The sequence below is a fragment of the Saccostrea cucullata genome, unplaced genomic scaffold (assembly GCF_032062105.1).
Source record: "Saccostrea cucullata isolate Sc308-1 unplaced genomic scaffold, CSIRO_AGI_Scuc_v1 ctg1266, whole genome shotgun sequence".
Lineage (NCBI taxonomy): Eukaryota > Metazoa > Mollusca > Bivalvia > Ostreida > Ostreidae > Saccostrea > Saccostrea cuccullata.
In genome coordinates this window covers 11546-29960 of record NW_026921947.1, presented here as the reverse complement: position 1 = coordinate 29960, position 18415 = coordinate 11546, and the positions used below count along the sequence as shown (strand labels likewise).

Below are 18415 nucleotides of genomic sequence, written 5' to 3'. Positions count from 1 at the left end.
ATGAGGTGTAGAATGGCAATATTAAAGATTTTGTCAAAGTTTCATCAGATTTCATTCAGTGCTATGAGAGGACTTGTTAATAAGAGATTGGAACCCCAAACCGTAACAGACGGACGGACAGCTAGGCATACAGACGGACGGATATCCCGATTACTATATACCTTCCCGCTTTTCAAGCGGTGGGTATAACAAGTGTAATATGAAAACCTAACACTTCAAGAATTAAAAATATAAATAGCTTACAAACACATACTTTATTGTCTTCTAAAAGAATGAGAAATAGTTTATCAACGGTGACGAAGATATACTCACAGCGTGAAAGCTGGCAAACTAAAATAAACAAAAAAAGTATTTAATAATATAATATACATTTTAATAAAATATACAAGAAAATAAAATTCCAAATACGTCATGGCTCATGTTTAATGATTCTAAAAAAAATAATTTAAAAAAAATAAGTTCAGGAAATATATATGTACTCACTGCCGTCCAGATGTAATTGCTAAAAGAAGTAACAGCGTTTTTTTTTTATTATTTATTTTATTTATTTATTTTTTTAATTTATTTTTTTTTATCTTTTTTATTTTTTATTTATTTGTTATTTTTCTTCTTTTTTTTTTTTTTGTTTTTAAGGAGAGCGATAATTCTTACATAGTTTTATACTTACTGTCTGAACGCTCAGGAACTGTAATAGACAAATGATATTTTCAATAATACAGAACAAATTGTGCTTCTCTCATTCAAACCTACTCATATATCCAAACAAATGAAAAAGAAGTTAAAACTTGAGCAAAAGGAACATTGTAAAACATTTTGTTAAAATGAATTCCGGTCATATATTTTGCTTTTTTCCAATCCAAACGTGAGATAAGTAGATAAAGAAAAAGTGCATTTTGTAAAAGATTGTCCCATATAATGTAAATATTAAAAACCTTTTTTAAATATTCAAATCTAAATTTGTAAATTGTGACAGAAAAACAAGACAGAAACTGTATCGTAAATTGTAGTTCAGTGATTATTCTATCTTTATTCTTTCAACATGAAAAACTATTAACTCTGATTAAAGAAGTAATGTAAGGATGCTAGAAGTCATTTGTATAAAAGATCGTTCTGAAGGGAGAGCTTTGTTTAGCATACTGTAATGATCAAAATATTTTTTTATCGATCATTCTCTCAAAACATATTATTTATGTTGTTAATAGTGATGACTTTTGCATTTCAAACGTCGTTTTTTTTTCTTTTTACGCAGAAATATTCCACCACCATCTGCATACGGAGTTTATACATGTATCTCTTAGTTAAATAGATACGCAAGAGGATGCTCTAAGTATGTCAAATGCCGACTGACGTTTCTCATACTTTTCGTGAGACCATTATTTACACAATGCATTGAGGACGGATTTTTCCGTTATTTTCCTATAATGACAAGGGGCACACGGCAGTTGTGATTGGTCGGCAGGGGGTGCTCACTCCTCCGTGGCACTATGTTCCAACCTCTTGTGTTTTGCATTGCTCCAATTTTGTATCGTTTTATGGACTTTTGAGCTTGAATGCGGTTCGTTATCTCCATATATTTTATAAATGTAAAATAAATTAAATATCTTACTTTTATAAAAACCTAAATGACCGGTTTAAAATTATAAAAGAATGTCTGTACGATATTTGCATTTTTTTTCTCAATATTGCATATATTAACAAACAAAAGAATGATATAACCATGCAATATTTAAAATGTTTAATACTTACATTCAAAAAATTCGAAATCTGTAAACATACATAAACTTTGAATTAATTGCTGTACATGTAATGAAACACGTGTAAGTCAAAGTTTACTTATGAATATAAAACGTAGAATACAAAAAAAAATAAACAAAACAAATTTATTAAGTAAAGAAAACGAAATTATTGGATTAGGAAAACGAAATAATGAAATAAAGAGAATGATCTAATAAAATAAAGAAAACGATTTAATAGTCCAATCCACACTTTGCAAAAGTTGTTTCCCTCTGCGGGGTCAACCAAAAGGTCAAAAGGGAAAGAAGCGTCATTTCTCCTCTTTATGCTACGAAATATTTGGGCGTGCTGTGAAAAATCCATAGTGTTTATTTTTTTTCTTTCACTGTATGGGTAGCCCCATCTTGGGGCAATCAGTACACAAAAGGAAGAGCTTTTTTAAAGTCAAATGACGAAGTTACAAACCTAAAAACTACAAAGGCTACTCTGTGGATTGTATGGGTTTATCCCCTAAGATGGCGGCCAAGGGACATAACTTTGGAAAAGTGTGGATTGGTGTATTAAATAAAAAAATGAAACAAGAACAGTTGAACATGGTAAGGGCCTAAACCCATAAATCATTCCATAAAACTCACATTTGTTATAGATCCGATTTTGTTTCAACATTAAAACAAGTGTGATGTCTGCATTTACATTTAGCGAAGTTTAATAATTTTGTTATGTTTTCTTAAATATTTTTATTTTCTTTATTTGATAATTTCGTTTTTCGCTTTCTTTAATTTTTTTTTTTTTTTTTGATTTGCGCTAATGGGCAGTTGTAATATATGGAAAATTATATTAAGAAGAAACAAAGCATATTTTTGATCCCACCTCTGTTGTTTCGGGTGTCAATTTTGTATATATATATTATTATAACAGTAACTTGATCCGAAGGGTCGTATCACGTCGAGTTGACAGACGCAAAGCGTCGAGTTTGATCTGACGATCCGCGCCTGTCAACGACACGTGATACGGCTCTTCGGATCAAGTTACAGTTATAATGATAAATTTATCATATACCCCCTTATAACTGGCTAAATATATTAGAATAAACCTTAGAGATCAATTGTATAATATTAATCCATTTAAAAAAGGCATAATTACAAGGGACTTTTTAACGCGCAAGAAAAATAACGTCATATTTCTGCGTACTACGTCAACAGTTTCAGAGAGTGGTGATATGGATTCAGAAAACAACATGTTGGTGATCCGGAAAATCGGATCACGACGTCACGTGATAGCGTAAATTCAACAGTAAAATTGGGTGATACACATTAGGTATATAATAAATTGTTTTATGGACTGTGAGATTGAATACTGCTCGTTATCTCCTTATTCTTCTTTGATCAAAGTATAAAAGAATGGAATGCTTGAATGAACGCATACATGCATGTTTATTTAAAAAACCATCCGTCTGTACCAATATATTGGCACAACGTTAGGCCAACAAAGCTCATTTTTGGAACAAAGATGAATGCCAATATTGAATCAACTAGAAAATCATTTTTCTCTTTAAAATCGATTCACATAACTAAGCTAAATTTGCTGGAAAAACTATCGAAAATTAACCTTTCTTTTGTATGTCTTTCAGTGATTGGTCTCCCTCGGTACATGAAATATTCTTACTTATCTTAATACCCATATCTTTATCCGAAATGAGAAATAGCATAACTTTTCAATGAACTAAAATGAGTGTTGAAACATATAGGAAATTACCTCAGAACTAAACTATGGCAATGCATTCACTTTATAAAAAAAAAGGTAAGTCTTCCAAGTTTAAAAAAAAATCTGTTGCTGCAGATTCTTTGTCATCAACACGCCGTGCAACATCACTCACTGAAAATCACAAGCTCAGCATTGTTGCGATAGAATAGAAAGATTACAATAATACATATAAAGATCTTTGCTAAGATAAATATTTCATTCCTCCTGGTTATGAGACATTTCGCAGCTAAAAATTAGCATGATCCAGACGCAGTTTTAAAATATGGAATTATTTTTTTATATATAACCTGAAAAAATCATTGCTAAAATTATTTTTAGCTCATTAATTTTAATAATATGCGATTCTTTTCATCATTATATTTATTTATGATAGAAGACAGTTCGTTAGAGAGTAAATATGGCCAAAAAGATTTTTTTTGTCTGCGTCTGCTCTATTGTCGCGAAGTAAGGAGTCAATCCTTACGTCGCGGGTTCCAATCCCACCGTGGGATCATGTCAATTTTGCATTGTTATAATAATGATCACATTGTTTGTTTCCTAGTTGTATATGCCTCCAGAGGGCCCTTGATTGGTGAATAAATAAATATACATAGATTGGTTCAAAGGAATATGTACTATGTTATATCCAAATTAAGCTAATCCTTGTGGATTCAAATATCGGCTACTGATCTGGAAATATTCTGTATGGTTGAAATACTACATATGAAATATACATTTCAATTCTAATGTGAAGAAAAACTAAATATATTTTATAATTATTCAGGGTTCTTTTCAGACTAAATTATCTCGTAAAAAAATTATCAGAAAATCCCTAGAATCTATCTTAAACTCTCGATGATTTCTTAGTTATATATAGATAGATATAAAAATTCTCTCGGTGTTCCTTGAGTATAAAGAAAACACATAAAATACTCATAGACATACCTGCAAAGTAACCTAAAGTCAGTAATTCAATCAGGAAATTTTACTTTAAGGCATTTCCACCCTCACAATTTTAACATTTCAAAGTAGGAAAACTGTGTTTATTAATATATTCACTGAATATAGTTTAAACTAGAAGTATTGTTAGGATTGAGATAACTAAATGATACCCCGCCTCCCATATGAATATAATGGCAGTGTAATTGTTTTGCTATGGGAAAACACAATTATGTGTCGCATTAAAAAAGTAAAATCAGAGGTGCACTATGGCATTATGTGATTAAGACTCTCTGAACGTTTTATTAAATTTCATTCAGTGGTAAAACTGGAGTTAATGATTAGAGATGGATACCCCACTGCGTAACAGAGAGACATAAAGACGGACAGCTAAATTTTTCAGCAAAATACACGAATTTTCTTATTATTCGGTATTTACACGTACTTTCTTAAACGGACAGTAAATAAATGTTTTTGCTGAATGGCAAAGAAAATACATGAAATTCCTGCTTTCATGAATGTAATGTAACATAAATACATGTATTCATAAATAAATTTCCGAAGGGGGGGGGGGGGGTTGATGTAATTCGCATTTATTCGTCTTATTCTAAAAAAAAATGTATAACATGTATCTTGTTTAAGGAGCAGAGCATATTTTTATATAGGTTTAGTTTTTTTCTATGCATCCATGATTGTCTATCATTTAATCTATTACTTTAGTAAAAACTGGTTTGTTAAACTTAGATTTTACAGATTGTTTAAAAGAACGTCAAGGATCATCAGGATTCTATACTTGTGCAGTTATTTAGTAATGCAAAGACATAATTTAAGGTTTCGTGTTGTGTTTCTTTGACCGCCACTCGCTTTATGGATATATCCCTTTTCCATGACCACGGTGTATTCACGAAGAATAATCTTACCGTATATTCAAACCTTACTCACCCTATCCCAAACATCTTAGGTTACCTCTTCTGCATACGCTTATTTTCTGGAGGTTTTGTAGTTTTCAAGTTGAAAAAAGACCAAGGAATGTATGTCCAGCATGAAATGCATTTTTCAATATAGATTGCTACTAAAAAATTCTTTAACCACGAAGTCCCCATGAACAAAAATATTTTGCTGAAAGCATAAATATTTGCCCCTCGAACATATGTGATTTTAAGTTGCTTAAATGTATTGTCGGTTAAAAACACTACAATTAAACAATTCCTAAATAAACAAAAATTTGATACCATGGCGCTACGAACAAAAACAAAACCTATTTGTACATATCTTACAAAAAAGTTTTAGAATTTAAAACTATTTACAGTTTTTAAATTGAATTTTTTTTATTTCAGTTTTTGGCAATTTGATTCATCCACTTATGTATTATGTTCCAAATTCTCTAGTCAGAGAAAGTATCTAAATTTCACCAACTCTTGTCAAGACTATTTTAGGAATTTCATGTGTGTAAGTTTTACCTTTTGATATTTTTCTTTTGCAACTGTAAAATCTACTTTAGCAAACTTAACCATCAATAATGTTCCATGCTGTTATTTAAAATCATTCCTTTTCATCGACGATGGAGGGGGCTATTTAACTGCTTTTTCTGTTTTAAAGCCACTGTTAATCAAACGGGAAAAAATTATCCTTTCGAGTTACTTATATTTGCAATTTTAATTTTAATTTTAAGGTACGTCACTCGTCAACTTTTTAGAAAAGTTCACGCAGAACCTCTTACTTCAAAACTATTTATCAAAATTCAATTTTTATGACATATTAAAACTCAACAATGCAAATTTTGTAACAATCAACGAAAAAAGACGCTCAAAAATCTACAAAGAAACCAGATTTATGAGGGACTATTTTTTTGCGGTGGAAGGATATTTAGCAGAAAATTCTGCAAATCTGCACATCTATTAAATTTAACATCATGGAACTTTAGCCTCACATACTTATGCTCGGAGAATATTTTCCGTTTGGGTATTGTTAGGAATATCTAATATAGGTCTTAATTTATATTTTTAGAACAAGTTTTACACCTTCCCTCAACAACCTTTGCCAAAATATGAAGATATGTCAAAGAGGTCATGATAAAATTTACACCATTTTTCGCCTGAAAATCGCATATTTTGACCAATATTTCAAAATTCTGCATTTTTAGAACAATATTTACACCTTCCCTCAACAAACTTTGCCAAAATATGAAGATATGTCAAAGAGGCCAGGTCGACGTCTCCATATGAGTGAAAACTTCTCGAGAGGGACGTTAAACAATATACGATCAATCAATCAATCAATCAAAGAGGTCATGATAAAATTTGCAACATGTTTCGCCTGAAAATCGCATATTTTGACCAATATTTCAAAATTAACATCACTGACCTCAACTTTTTCTTTCATTATTTCAAACTACTCAATACTTGTGACTTATCAGCACTTAAGTCATAAAAAGCTTGATTTAAGAAAATGTTTTATTGCTTATTTAGTTTTTAATACCCCCAAACATGTTACTTTTTAGTGCAAAAAGGTCACATAAAAATTTATGCGCATTAATTTGCAAGACTTGTTCAATGATAAATATTATTTAAACTATTTTAAGTAAAATAAGATTATATCTATTGCCATGGTTACATCTGATAAAATATAATAAAGGTTAAAGTAATGAACCAAAGAGTTAAAATTTAAGTGCAAAAAGGTCAATTTAATTGCACCGTAGATCAGTAAGATGCACACTGACCCCCTCTTTTCTCTGCGATTTTGAGTTACACTATATGAGTACTTATCAAAACTAGAGGTACTGTGAGCAATGAGCTCACTAAATGATACCCCCCGCCTCCCATATGATTATAATGGCAAAGTCCATGTTTTGCGGTGGCCGGGAAACCCAAAATATTTGTCGGATCAAAAAATAAAATAGGAGGTGCACAATGGCAATATATAATAAAGATTCTGTGAAAGTTTCATTAAATTTCACTCAGTGGTTTAAGAGGAGTTGAGGATAAGAGATGGGTACCCCAAAGCGTAACAGACGGACGGACAGACAGACGGACGGACGTACAGACGGACGGACGGACGGACGGACGGACGGAATTAACGATTACTATATACCCTCCCGCTTTTCAAGCGGGGGGTATAAATATACTTCTCAAAAAATCCTTGATTTAACAAATTTCACGGGTGACATACCTTAGGAAGATGAAATGTTGACATGACCTGTAAAGTTTTTCGACCGAGACATAGCGTTTCCATTTTAGGTAATATTATTATACCCCCCGCTTGAAAAGCGGGAGGGTATATAGTAATCGTTAATTCCGTCCGTCTGTCTGTCCGTCTTGCCGTCTGTCTGTCTGTCCGTCCGTCTGTTACGCTTTGGGGTTCCCATCTCTTATCCGCAACTCCTCTAATATCACTGAATGAAATTTGATGAAACTTTCACAGAATCTTTATTACATATTGCCATTGTGCACCTCCTATTTTACTTTTTGATTCGACATATATTTTGAGTTTCCCGGCCACAGGAAAACATAGACTTTTTCACCAGTAATAACCATATGGGAGGCGGGGGGTATCATTTAGTGAGCTCATCGCTCACAGTACCTCTAGTTTAGATTATAATGGGTAATGATATCTAAAAACAAATCACAATGTTAGCCCAAAAAAATCTCATTTTGTTGTCCCAACGATGAATGCCAAAGTTAAATCAACAACAAAGATTCCTTTCAACTAAACGTTTTTACATATATGTAAACAATAATATGAGAGTCTTTTTAAGGACGATTCAAAATATAAACCTAAATTTGCTGTAAAACAAAAACAATAAAAACTTTTACCTTTCTTATGAATAGCATTTGCTAATTCGTCTCCCTGCGTACATGAAATAATTATCTTGCCTTTTGTATTACCCATATCTTTATCTGAAATGAGAAATAGCATTACTTTTCAAAAAGACTCAAATGGGTATAAAATAAATATTTATAAAAGCCTAAAAATATGAAATAACTCAGAACCAAATCTTTGAAATTAATGTCCATGCAATACTGAATTTAACATTGACTTCATTAAAGCAAATAACTGTAAAATAACCTAACTACATGTACCATGTGAACTGAAAAATTTCTTAAAAATCTATTTGTCTTCAATATATAACTATCTATGAACAATAATTTTTCCGAAAATAGCATAGTATTTCAAGAATTTCCATCCTTATTAAGACCTGATTTTTTATTCCACGCCCCTCCCCCTCCCTTAGTATGGGTGCCCAGGCCTGTTGTTCTAAGAGGTCGGAAAATGGATGCTTTTACTTTATGAAAAATCTTCTAATTTTCTAAACAAAAATCTTTTTTCTGTATATTCTTTATCATTTAGTTCCCGTGGGGATCCGGTTTAGAATAGGTCCTCAGTACCCCCTTGCTTGTCGTAAAAGGCGACTAAATCGGGCGGTCCTTCGGATGAACCGTATAAACCGAGGCCCCGTGTCACAGCAGTGTGGCACGATAAAGACCCCTCCCTGCTCAAAGGCCATAAGTGCCGGGCATAGGCCTAAATTTGCAGCCCTTCACCGGCAATGGTGACGTCTCCATATCCGTGAAATATTCTGGAGAGGGACGTTAAATTGTATACAATCAATCAATCATTTATCATTTACACGTCGTGCAACATCGCTCACTTAAACACATTACATGGTCCGCCTCTCTTTTAATTTAGAGACTTTTTCTCGATTTATTTGGTTCTTTTTTGTTAGAATAATAGCTGTCAAGCCACAAATCCGAAATAAAATCATTTTAACACATTGCTTCAAGGTGTATGACTTGGATCGCCTTCATTGGCTTTTAAGAATTTACGGTGTTACATTGAAATAATAAAACATTGTTCAGAACAAAAAATCGTCAGAACTGGTTCTTGAATGTTTGATTCTCTTCATAAAATTGTGTCTTCCTCATGGTATTATGATACACAAAAAAGTAAATAAATGACAATTTCAAAAAACCTCTTTTTCAAGATTCTGCAAAGATTATATATCGATATTTACGACGAAACTACAAGGTCAAACTAATCGTAGTTTTCAAAAGTTGTGTTCAATCTTTATTTGTAACTATAAGATTTTATCGATCAGAAATTATTGAAGCGCAGGTAAAAAAAAATGTGTAACAAGGTTTATCTTATTGAATTTAAATGTACGCAACTTCAATCGTCTCCAATGCATTAGTTTTAATAGTCATTGCTCAATTCAAAAGGGATATTAATTGCTTTTTTTTTTTAATATTTTAACTGTATGGCTTTAAATATGAAATATGTCAAGAAAAGACAGTGATAACATATTTTCTTATTAGCTAACATAAAGGTTACGGTAAAGATTGAAAAAATATATAATTTTAAGGAATGACTCTAATTCTTGGCCAAATTATCGAGTATAATATGGTTTGGGTCAGTTTACGCTTTATAATCCGCGAAGCGGATTATAAAAAAGCGTAAACTGACCCAAACCATATTATACTCGATAATTTGGCCAAGAATTAGAGTCATTCCTTATAATTTAATTTTAAAATAATTATTCAACTGGGGATGTAGAATTGTGTTGTTTTTATGAGTTCAAACTTACCGCGCAATAATACAACCGTAGTAACGGAAGTGATGGGAAGCGAGGGGAGGTAAAAACTGATACATAGATCTAGCAGCCATGATGCTTGTTTACATGAGGTAAGATCGAGTAACTGTTTGAAATTAAAGGTACATTCATTAAATCTGGAATTTTCCATGAATCCCAAGGACTGGAAATGAGGGTATTGATGGATACAGATGATTATGCTGGTTGTCAAGGGGGTGTGTCCCCACACCAAACCAGATTATACAAAATGTTATGCGTTCCTTTTTGGAAATCAACCAATGAGAGGCAAGAATACAAGCAAAATTAAATTATATATAAATCAAAAGAATACATAAGATAGAGCAAAGAGCAATTTTTTTTTTATCAAATATGTATGATGAAACCATATCAATATCCAAATGACATAAAATGGTATCTTTTCATACAAATTACAGAAAAATAAAAATGGAAACTTTTTCATTGAATAATACGCAAATATATACCTCAATACACTTGTCAAAACATAATATATGAAGATCTGAACTTACCTTTCGGCTTAAATTCAAACAGATTTTCACTCTTAGTGTGCGTTTCAAAAGTCTGGATGATACATTTCGCCAGGGGTCTGTAAATTGATCAGATTATATCTTAAGAGTCTCAACGATGTAATTAAGATAAGGCAATTCAGTAAATTGGTCCTCTGTTTTTTAAAAGCCAATGCATGGATAATTTGCAAAGTGAACATGTCTAAAATTAGCTCCATAGACACTAGGCACTAATACACCTCTGACGAAATCCTTATACATTGTCAGGAAATGGAATTAATATTGAATTGGGTATTTTTTTAATCGACAAGGATAAAGAAAGAAAAGGTTTACAAGAACAATATTGGTTAACTCGAAAAACAAATGCAGAAAGAGTGTGTTCTCTTTATCTTTTCTTGAATAAACCTGAATCTACACCAGTTTATCTATGTATGCTTCCAAATAAATATAACAATCACGACTTGGTATTTCCTGCTCATGGAGTTTACATCTTTCAGTTGATTCAATACACATGAGCAAGCTCTACGTTTGAATAATTTTTAAACGAGGTAAATTATTGAAAAGCAAGTTGCTGAAACAAGAATATCACCAGTCTGATTTCAATTCATCATTTCGTACGTTCTATGGTCGGTACAATGAACAGTTATTATTTTAACAAATTTGAATCTACACTACCTAAGTATGTTTCCATATAAACAGGACTTTTTATGGCTTTGTTGTTCTTGGAAAGAAGATATTGAAAGATTTTCTCCATGCACACCTATGTAAAACTTCGATGGTCCATTACAATCTCGCCCTTCCCGCGGTGGTGATGATTGAACAAACTTGAAGCTGCATTACTTAAAGATGTGTCCATATATATGTTTCCTTGGCCAGTGGTTCTTGAGAAGAAGATTTTAAAAAGATGCCATTGTTTTTATCACTAATTCCTAAATATCTCCCCTTAAAAGATGATTGGTCTTTCATTTGAACAAATTTAATGTCCTTTCCCCAGGGGTACCCTGTAGCAAGTTTAGAAATTTCCCCTGTCAATCTTAAGAAGTAGTCGAATATGTGAAAACTTTAAAGACGGACAGACAAACAAACGGCCGACTGCAGACACAATCTGATCAAAAATCTCATTTGACCTTTCAGTTCAGGTGAGTCATAAAGCTAAGAAATAACAGGGAATTCTTAGGTGACATTCAACTTTTTATAACTGAAAAACTATTTTCATTAACTGGGGTTCTTGTATCTGCGAATTAAAGTCATTTATGTTATAAATATACGCGAGTATGATATTTGCAATGAAACAGACTCGCGTATTTATGCAAATAAAATCACGTTAAATGTAATTTCCGCCATGAGGTTTCAAAATATGCAACTTATTTCAAGTCTCAATGTTGGTTGGTATTTTACCTCAAAATAACGCTGACGAATTTATATTATTCAATGTTGAAAAAGTGTTTGGTTTGTACTTAAAATTAATTGCTCTCTGTCAAAGATGTAATTTACATGTATTTCTCTCTAGAAACTAGTAAAGTTAAAGAAGAATCAAAAGCAAAAATACATAAAGTTCATAATAGAATTTACTTTGAAAACTGTTCTGGAGATAGTTCATTGTTGTATCATAATGTTTTCATAATGTTTAAAATTTACAGCAAAAATGGACAGCAGGCTGGTAGGTGCCTGAAGTCATTGAACTTAAGTAAATTGAGAAAGGAAATATACCTATTTTAGTCATAGTTTCCATTTTCTCTTCGAATGTTTTTTTTCTCGACCATATCTTTATCGAAAAAATGCGATTATTAAAATTCTATATGTAGTTATCAAGAAGAAGGTACAGTTTCAACACAAATAAAGCCCTATATTTTTCTCAAATATGAAAGTGATATAAGAAATAAAAATTTATTCTTTGTGAATCATAGGAATTCTCTGCAGTAAGAATACACAAATGGTTTTTCTCATATGACTTCCTAAATGCCAATTGTGACGTCATTAACTTGTGCATTTTCCCGTATTTTCTTTAAAAAGTTGCAGAAGACCAATTTTCAGTGGAATTTTCTTTCAGAAAACATACTCTGCCACCGTCGCCCGGAAAGATTTTGAGGTATGTGATTTTTTCATAGTTGTTTGCATAATATATCCAAAAATTAAAGCGGGCGACAGTGGCAGACACTATTTTCTAAAGGAAAATTAGCAGAAAAACGAGTCATTTTAAAGCTTTTCTGCATTAAACTTAAAAATGTGCCAAATTAATGATGTCATATTTTCAAGAAAGGCTCTTCTTCATGCCATATTCTTTAATGATATATCATATTCATCTACTCAACTATTGTTAAAGCCAATTTCATAACTTTTTAAGAGCATTAAATTTTTAGGGCACAATAAAGCTTAATCCATACCGTCTTCTTTAATTTAGATTAATAATATAAATATTGACAAACTTATTTAAGACGCATAAATTCATAGAATGTTGAAGAAACCAACGTCATAGGATATTTGGAGATAATGAATGGTATTCAAGCTTAACGTCCATTAAACAATAAAAAATTGGAGCAGAGAAGACAAAGACCTCACAAAATTGAGCAAAATCCTATGGGTGAAATAAGGAAAACACTTGCTGTGGCCTTCAACTCGACATTTAGATATTATTTATATATCGACGACATATTTTCTGTTAACAATGATTATTTCCATTCTTATGTCGAGACGATATATCCTTGTGAGCTTGAGATGAGAGATACCATAGAGTCTGACACATCTTTTTAATATATTCGATCAGTGCTTACTATTTATGCAAGATATATATATTACTGTAGTCAGCGGCGACTCACACAAATTGTTCCGACGAAAATAGTTCCATCATTAATAAGTAGATACAACATAATTGTTCATGAAAAGAAAAATGTTGTGTATGTCATACGTAAAAGAAACCAAAATTAATGTAAAGGACAAGATAGGGTAACAGCCGAATTTTTGATATAAAAATCAGAACACTGGTAAAACTGTGATAGTTTGTAGTTCAGAAGTTAAAATGATGCTTACTTTAAGACAAGCACCAATTTTGATTCAAAGGCTACATGGAAGCCACTAGAGGGTTCAGAAATAGGACATTTTCCCGAATTTGCTCAATTCTGGTGGATTTTCATCATATTTGGGGTACATTTCTCTTCGGAAAACATAGAGCACACGCTTGCCTATCTGAGATTTTTACACATAAACTGCATCTGATATCAGTGTATAAAATATATAAATTTGGTAGATAGGCAAGCGTGTGCTCTATGTTTTCAGAAAGAAAATGTGCTGTAAAATTAGTGAAAATTTGCATAAAAATGAGAAATTTCGAAAATTGACCTATTTCCTGACCTCACTGTGACCTCTGTATATCCTAAATCTTAAAACCAGCACTTATTTTGAGGCAGGGGTGAAAAGAGGTTTTCATGGATAAACTGTTGGATCATTCTGAAACACCCCCAAAATCGGGGGCCAAATACTGGTCTTACCCTATCTTGTCCTTTTTCGTCCAAAGATCACTTTACCCCCTAAATAAATAAAAAATGTTAATATTCCTAAGCTCGCTCCCTCCTCCCTCCTCAGCTTTTTTTAAGCATGTTTGATAACAGAGAATATCTAGGTCATTCTTCGATTGATATCTTTTCACCGATAAATTGATTATACTTTATCAACAATTGTATTAATTTCATGTTATTTGTTCGTTAATTATCATATAATTTCCTCTTAGAGTGAAAAAAGAATCATTCTGTGTGTGTAATATTAACTGACGGAATTTTCATATTCCTGGCCAGATTCTGCTCGTGTGTGTCGGGAGCGTAGTTATAAAATGTGTAGCAAAACCCGAACCGGGTCGGAGATTTCTAAACTGAAAACCGGGCTCGATCGTGTTGAAGTTCAGCATATTATGTTATATAGAATTTGAATTATGTAACTAAGTTCCGTAACGAATAAATTAGCATAGTTCAGTAATTTTAAAAAAGGGGGTTTCAGTTTAGAATTTCCAGGCCCGGCCCTGAATGGGCCTGATTTCCCTAACCCATTTTAAACACAATTTTTTGCAGATGCAAATGTTAGAACAAAATATACTGAGTAGTTCAGCAGGGATTGTATAATTTTTGTTATCAGAATTCGTATTCATATGATCTAATTAGGAAAAAAGGTGTGTCTGCCATCTCAGCAAAACAAAACGTTATTCACCGAGGTAGCTATAGATGCATTTGACAACTCCGTCACACATGAGTAGACCAAGGCTAACTTGTCTAGCGAACACAGGTATGTGTACTGTTTGTTATGGGACTGGGTGACCGTAATGCTACGGACTCACTAAATTTACACCATTTCCATATTAACTATACACTAAAATTAATACAGTGCAGTTTATTTTTTTTTATAAAAGTCATTAAACACTGTTAAACATATTAAATCTAAAAGTCGAATATCTTAGGATATGGGGTAACCCATATATATTCTTGTTCATATTTGGATATACTACTGCGAAAAAGACGTTTATGGTAATCTACTGTAAACTCACATATTTTGAGGGTCAAATTTTCGTGGTTTTAAGAAAATATATTGATTCATTGCGATTTGATTTCATGGTTGAATAATTTTTCATTGGTAATATATGTGAAAAATTTCGTCGTAGACATAAATTCGTGGGTCTCCATACCTGAAAACAACGAAAATTAAACCCCCACGAAAATAACTTATTTCACATTAACAAACAAGCTCTATGATAAAAGTGATGAATTTATCTTTTTTTTCGTCAACTTCCCTTACTTATGCAGAAATATACCTTTATCATCTGCATACGGAGCTTATTTATTTAACGAACAGTATTCAATGTCAAAGTCCATAAAACTATGCAAAATAGGAGCAGAGCAGAGCAGAGCAAACACGGACTTCCGAAACATCAGGTGCCATTGAGGAGTGAGCATTTCCTGCTGACCGGTCACACCCGCCGTGTGCTCCTTGTCATGATCAGGAAATAACGGGAAAATCTGTCGTCAATTCAGTTTACATGTATAAATAATGTACTTACAATTAGTATGTAAACGTCAGTCAGCATTTAACTTAATGATAAATTGTATTTGTTGTCAAGGTCATTGTATCGACCATAGAACTTACGAAATAATGACATTAAACGAGACTGCTGATATTTTTGTTTCATCAACTTGCTTGTCAATAATTTACCTCGTTTTAGAAATCGTTCATACGTAGAGCATGCCCTTGTGTATCGAATCAATTGAGATATATACACTCCGTATGCAGCTGATGAAGGAATATCGCTACATAAGTAAGGGAAGTTGACAATAAAAAAGTTAAATTCATCGCGTTTATCATAAAGCTTAGTTGTTATATTTCCATTAATGTCTTTTTCAAGTAAAATATCCAAGAATGAAACAGCTGTAATAGACTCCTTGGTATCTTTAATCTGAAGCTCTCCAGGATATATCATATCGACGTAGGAATGGAAATTACCATTATTGACTGACAATACGTCGTTGATACATGTATATCTAAACGTTGATTTGAAGACTACATCAAGTGTTTTCCTCTTTTCACGTATAAGATTTTGCACAAATCCTGCTTCATATGAATACAAAAAATAGGTCTGTTAATAACGGATCTCAGCTGGTACCGATGGGAATTCCAATAGATCGTTGGAATACCTGGTCTCTAAAACCACATAGATATTGTCAATCAGAAACTCAGGCATCTTTTTTATGTCAACTTCACAGTACTTGTGTGTACAAACAGAATGTGTTTTAACAAAACAATAATGAACAATGACTAGGTAAGTAAATTTACCAGTTTCATTTTTATTGAAAAAGCAGCTGGACACATCAATGATATCAAAAAGCCTGGACTTTACTTTATCATGTAGAGTGGTTATGTATAAAGTTCAAGTCGTAAATTTTAAAGCTGTTGATTTTAGTAAAATTTTGTGATTTCAAATTTGCCAAAAGTTCTTTGGAATTTTTGAGTATCCACATCTGATTCACACCACTTCTTGAATATATTGTTGCACAGTACTCTTGAAGTTTTTCCTTCACTACTGTCAATATCTTAGTGAGGAGCAACGAAAGGGGCTTAGTTGAACATTTACTGGAACCCAAAATGTATCTTTGTAAGGATTCTTATGAAGTTTCGGAATCCAATTTATGTATATAAGGTAGTTCAAATTCATTTTGGCTCTGTGGAATATTAAAATTATTCAAAACTGACACATGATTCTGAAGAATTTCTTCCTTAGAAAGGGGAAAATTAGTATAAGTAGGATTACTACTTACAGGATTAAATCCAAGTTCTTCTGAAATACAATTTATACATGTATAATCACCGTATTCAACGAAGTGTTTGAGAAAACTAGACGTATATGATAGCCGGACAATGACCAAAATAAAGCTTAACTATTGCCCTCTTCCGTGGGATATTTGTTTTTTTGTAAATACATCTTATAAATACCGAAAAAAGACGTGATCCACATCTCTTCCGACTCCGAAGCGGTGAAAATCTACTCCTCCATACGTTGAAAACGACTCCCCCATACTTTTTAGCGACTCCCCCTCCCCGCGTTACCCATTGTATAAGGTGATAATGAGCCTTACAAACGAAGACAATGTTGTTACCTGCTTTGTCGGCAGGGACAAGTACGTAATGATCATGTAATCTATCTAATTCTTTTTTCACTTCTGGATTATTATACACAGAAGGATTGATGGTTTTCATACTGCCCCTCAATCTTTTAATTCGTGACCTTAACATGGATCTGATATATATAATACATTCTGACAAGGTGTCAATGTCTTCTTTTTCATATCTAGTCCATCGTCTGGCGTAGTAGTAATTTTCTACAGAATCCATAATATTTATGAAATTCCGACGCCAGTTGAAGGATCGGGGTTCCCTATATTTAGGACCTTTTAAAATAAGTGATCTAAGGTCCTCATTATTAACTATATCAATATTATGTTACCTGTAATAAAGTGTCCAGGAGGACCATAGTTATAGAGAAAGGAAGAACATGAACATGAAGGAGGATTATGTTTCAGATACTCGGTATCCAGGCCATGTAAAGTTTTTTTGTAATTGAAAAGAATGGAAGCAATGGCCGATGTATATTTGTAGGAAATACAAATATTAATAGTCTTTAACTTGAAATATGGTGGAATACAAGACTGAACCCTTTTGTGATTAAGAATATTACTTATATTAACCGCGTCAATTTCTTTATTCGATTGTTTTAGCTGCATTTTCTTCAGTAAAACGTGCGGGTTTAAAAAGCCTATGATTTTCAATATCCATAATCAGAGATCCGAGCCTATATTCTGGTGTCGAGGAATCAAAAATAGGACTTTCCTTCGCCCTTTCAAGAAGACTATTTAAATGTTTCAAATGGACAGTGTAAAGTTTGGTGCGAATATGATGTAGACCTAACTGGTGATTTACATAAGGTTGTAATCAAATAAGATGTCGTGTATTGCATATTTATTGTAAGATTGATGCCCATGACTACGTTTACGTCTCTGTGTATGGTTAAAAAGTCCCATCACATTTACATGGTTACACGTTGGACTGGAAAGATTTCCAACACTATCGACACTGTCATTTCATCCATAGGGAAAGGCTATCCCTAGTTTTCTAATCCCAAATTCTTCTCGTTGTCTACGGAAAGGAGTACTCAGTGACGGACTGTTTGTATGGTGAGAGATCTTTTCGAGAATTTTAACTTTCATTGTCTCTCATATATAAATGCTGGTTGTGATTTATACAACACTTTAAAGTTTTCAATTGTATGATTTAGTTATTATTTTTAATTAGTATAATTTTTTTTTTTACTTTATTGTTTTCAAGTTGTTACATGTACTTTTTTTTAGCAACACTACAT

At 32.5% G+C, this 18415-nt stretch overlaps 1 long non-coding RNA gene across 1 annotated transcript; it reads right to left on the bottom strand.

The window, feature by feature from the left end:
- Nucleotides 1–667: 667 nt before the first annotated feature.
- Nucleotides 668–10653, bottom strand: LOC134260948 (uncharacterized). The gene is made up of 4 exons (XR_009990671.1): nt 10531–10653; nt 8229–8312; nt 1747–1764; nt 668–685 (listed from the first exon to the last, which is right to left on the bottom strand). It is a non-coding gene; the product is annotated as an uncharacterized LOC134260948 (long non-coding RNA).
- Between the last annotated feature and the right edge of the window lie 7762 nt (nt 10654–18415).